Raw genomic sequence first — 4,748 nt, forward strand, 5'->3', positions numbered from 1 at the left:
TTAGGAGTGAATACAGTGACCTGGTAACGTGCCCCACAGGCCAGTGAACTCAGTTGCTCTCAGGTAAAAGGGTAGATGTGAATTTCAGAGTTGAGAGCTTCTCCCCACCCCTTCCCAGCTGCCATTTTCCAGATAGACAAATTTTGACACTGTCAGCTTAGATGTCCCAAGTGATTCCCAGGGCTTGGCTGTTCACAGAGGAGCTCTGTGGGGTTGGAAGGGATGTCCTGGAAGAGAGCAGTGCTCTGATATTATAGGCTGTGAGAGCCGTTTTTGGAAGAAGGCTGATTGGTCTCCAAAGCTGACACTTTTCTCTGCTTGCATCTCCTTTTGGAGGGCTGCCTGAGAACCTCATTGCTTTTATGATTCATTTTTCCCCACTCCAGGCTCAATTTATTCTGGGATAATTTAAACCTATACATTTTTGTGCCCACAGGATCTAATATGTTAAATAGGACTTCTTCTTTTCCTGTGCTCATTCATCTAATAAATTTACAAAGAATAATCTCACCTTTTCTTTGCTATCCTTTCTTTCATTCTCCTTGGCTAAAGAGGCCAGTTTCTGTTAGTCTCTGCTTAGAGGACAGGCTGTTAATTCCCTTGGCTGTCCCTGTGGTTTCGAGTCATGTCTCTGGGGAACTCTCATTAGCTTCTTATTATCATCTGCCATAGAGCTGGTTCTGTACCTACCATCATTGTATTAATTTCCATCTTTTCCTGCTTAACTGATAGTTTTCAATGTGGTCAGTGTTTCTAAACTTCAGGAGATGAGATTTATGCCTTTTCCTTTCTCTGGAAGATAATTTTTCAATGGAAGATATTAGGTTGACTGCATATTTTGTTGTATTTTAACTCACTTTGCATTTGCTTTCATGTCTTTAATTAGTCTTTCCTTTCTAAAGCCTTGCACACTATTGATGTACAAAGGATCTGTAGTTGCCCAGATCACTTTTCCCCAGTCATATAGTACTAACCTCTGTTTGATTTATTAAAAATATTTCCTACTAAAACTGCAGTTTTGTGTTCCAGAGTTCTTGGACAAAGATAATCTGGTTTCTTCCAACTAAAGTGAGTTAACTTTAACTCCTACCTCAGTTATGGAATTTCAGTTTCTGCACATTTTTTTCTACTAGCCATGTCATCTTGGTCCCCATATTGAACTCTAAAAATAAATGGGAATGCTACTTGATTCTGTTACATTACCTCTGTTATAGGTTGTGCATGAGGCTTTCTAAGTAAAAAGGCCATATCTCAAATTGTGCCCAGAAATCATTTGGAAGCTGTTGCAGAGTAGGAGATGCATCATTCTGTGAAGTAGTACACTGCACACAACCTGCAGTCCAAAACTGCTGTGAAGGTCCCTGACATGATGAATCAGAGATCAGTTTTGTCAGATGCAGTTATGTCAGCAATACACACTTGTCTCACCTGGAGATCCATCAAACCAGGGCTGTCTACATAGCTCATACCTCCTGAAGGAGAGAATGACTTGGCAGGCTCATGATGTTATCAAGATTATCTCATCATAAGCTTTCCAGTAATTCAACATGAAAAAAGGTTCTTTGCAATAGTAATTGAGGACAGGATAAGTACGAGGAGAAGGCTTGGCTTCTTGAATGCTCCTTTGAGAATTGCTAATCTCTTCCCCTCCATGAAAGTATTGGGAATATTCTGTAACTGTAAACTTGAAATTTCCTCATCAGGCTTTTGTCAGTCAAATGCAGATTTCTGAGTTGTAGGTCTGAGAATTTCAATCTACCTCAAACCTTAAAGAAGGAGATACTGCAAAACACATTTATACAATAAATAAATAAATCACATTTATGTATATCTGATACAGGTTAGTGTTTTGTGGTTATCAATCTTGCCTGAATCCAAATATCTGTAAACAAAAGGGGGAACCTCCACATAATAATAAATACTCATTTAATGAAAGAAAAAAAATGAATTCAGCATTTGAAACAGCTTTGCTTCTCAGGACTTTCAAATTACTGTGATAAGTAATTCTTTCCAATCTTCATTGCAATCATAATAATAATAACGAAAAAGACCCTGAATGGTCCTTGGAAGACAGAAGGTCCAACTAAGAACACAACTGCTCCTAACAGCAGGCTTACATCCTTCCTTCCTGGCCATCTGTGCTGCAAGGTGATCAAAGAGGAAGATGCTAGGCCAGAGAAGGTAGCGAGGCCAGCTATCATATTCATAGCTGAGGTTACACAGTGTTCAGGGAATGGTAATGCCTAAACCAAACATCAATTCGTTTTACTGATTGAAGACAATCTTTTTAAAGATCTGAACCCATCTGCTCTTAATTTAAATATTGAAGTAAGGTCAGTAGGAAGATTTCAATATAGCTAAACTCTTCACTTGAAGGTAAAATAACAATTATTTTAAAAACATTGTGTGAAAGGATAGCTTTCCATATATATTTATTACTTATGATAATTATTTGGAGTTTGATTTACTTAATAGGTAAGAAATTTTCCTAAGTGTATTTTTTCCTGCTTTAGACTTTTGAACATAGACAAATACTTAATTATTTGTGATCATCTAAAACAAATAACACAAGTTGTATTCTGATTCAGTACACTTAAGCCTGAACTGCCTGTTAGTAGTTTACAAGGTAGGATACAAAACAGATAAAAAATTCAGATACCAAGATTAAGTATTCAGAATTTAGGACATAACTGACTTTATGGTCAATAAATATTCTTCCTAAGTTCATCTTTAAAATAAATTCATTTACTGTTTCATCTTAAGTGCATTTCTGCAAAGTGCACTTCGGATGCACTCTTAGACTTCATGTATCAGTTATAATGGTCTTCTGTGTACAGCACTGTAAAGTGCCTTTATGTAACCATGAAGGGTATTTGGTTTTCCTTGTATTTCAGCTGCTAGTAATGTTGCAAAACAATAATCAAGGTGTGAGTTTTCCAGGTTCCTCTTGAAGAAAAGTGCTCGAGGGAGATATTTTTGTAACGAAAAGAATCATTTTAGCAATCCAAACAAAATCTAATTAAAACAAAAACCAAGAGAAGGAAATCTGTAAAAGTACTCACTCCCCCCTGGGAAATAGTGTTTTCAGAACAATTGGCCAACTACTTTTCCTTCCAGCCCTGTATCACTTACAGAGGCTGACTTCGACAAAAACTACTGCTGGCATAATTATTCTGAAATTTTAGTATTTTCTGTACAAGGGCTCAGTTCCTATCCTGTCCTTCATCAGATTTCTCATCAGGGACTCATGAGATTGACATCCCGCTGTTAGATAATTCATAAACTCTTGTATTGGCAAGTCTGCACAGAACAGTGTGTTGCTACGGTGGATGGTCCAGACTAGCTCAGATACTAGAAATTATACAGCTGCATTAGTGTTCAGCTTGGACTTAGTGTACCCTGCTTCAGAGCAAGCAGAGCTTACCAACTAAGCTGGGTATCTCTAAATGGCATCATATTGTGCAATCAAGTCATAACCCATATTCCTGCTATTTTTTCTCTGCTTAATAGCCCCATTGTTCATATGTTTGTGACTGCAGAGCTCTTTAGGTTTCTGTATTGTGGTTCATAGACAACCTCAGTTTCCCGTTTCATTGGAAAACCCATTAAATGGTTCAGAACTAACTCTAAGCACAGATGTTTCTCCTTCTGCTTGTCCTTTTGTGTGGTACCCACTGCTTTCAGTTTCAGAGGAGAGGTCTTAAAATCTCCAAGTTTCTGGAGAACAGCAGTGAGGTTTTAACCACATGGATCTTTCCCTCAGTTTTGTTTTGGTTTTTTTTAAGCCTTTTTCTCCAGCTGCTATGTATTGTTGAGAAATCACTTTGAGACATTTTCATTGGGTATTTAAGTTTACTTCATCAGTATTTAATGAAAGGATTCTTTATGCATAATTCAACCACGCAGTCCCAGATGGTTACTGTAAGGTCATTCGTATACCACAATATCAAACTGTTGATTAGTCATATTATTACAAATAATTTTTAGAGCTTTCATATTGTTGCATGTAGTCATACTTCCTAAGTCACCTTTTCCATAAGTGAAGTATTGCAAATCTTGTGTTAAGCACATTTACGTGTCGAGAATTGCGTTTCCTTTGTTCCTTTGAGAAAAAAACAGATGAAGTTGGCACAGGACCTATTTTTTGGTTTCAGTTAACTTAGTCTTGTTCTTGAGAATAAGTATTGTACTTTTTCTTGGCCCCTGAGACAAATTTCCTCTACTCCATGACTTAGGGTAGTGGTCATCTTAGTGGATGTATCCATGCAGCATTCAGCTGCAGGGAGATACTGGCTTCATCTTGAGAACTATAGGGCTGTCAGCTCTGCTCACTGCAGCGCTGGATCGTTACTGCTCCGCTGCTTCCGGTTTTGGAGCTAGCAGCTGCTCCATTTACTCAGGTAACTCTGAACTTGGGATCTGCTTGGCAGAATACCATGGGATAAAGCCCTGGAGGGAAGAGGGTTCCAGGAAAGCTGGGTAATATTCAAGGATCACCTCCTCCAAGCTCAGGAGCAATGCATCCCAACAAGGGATGTTGGGATTCATGGATGAACAAGGAGCTCCTGGACAAACTCAAACACAAAAAGGAAGCCTACAGAGGGTTGAAGCAAGGACAGGTAGCCTGGGAGGAATACAGAGAAATTGTCTGAGCAGCCAGGGATCAGGTTAGGAAAGCCAAAGCCCTGACAGAATGAAATCTGGCCAAGGACATCAAGGGCAACAAGAAAAGATTCTATAGGTACCTC

The sequence above is a fragment of the Aptenodytes forsteri genome, unplaced genomic scaffold (assembly GCF_000699145.1).
Source record: "Aptenodytes forsteri isolate BGI_AS27 unplaced genomic scaffold, ASM69914v1 Scaffold155, whole genome shotgun sequence".
NCBI classification, from domain to species: domain Eukaryota; kingdom Metazoa; phylum Chordata; class Aves; order Sphenisciformes; family Spheniscidae; genus Aptenodytes; species Aptenodytes forsteri.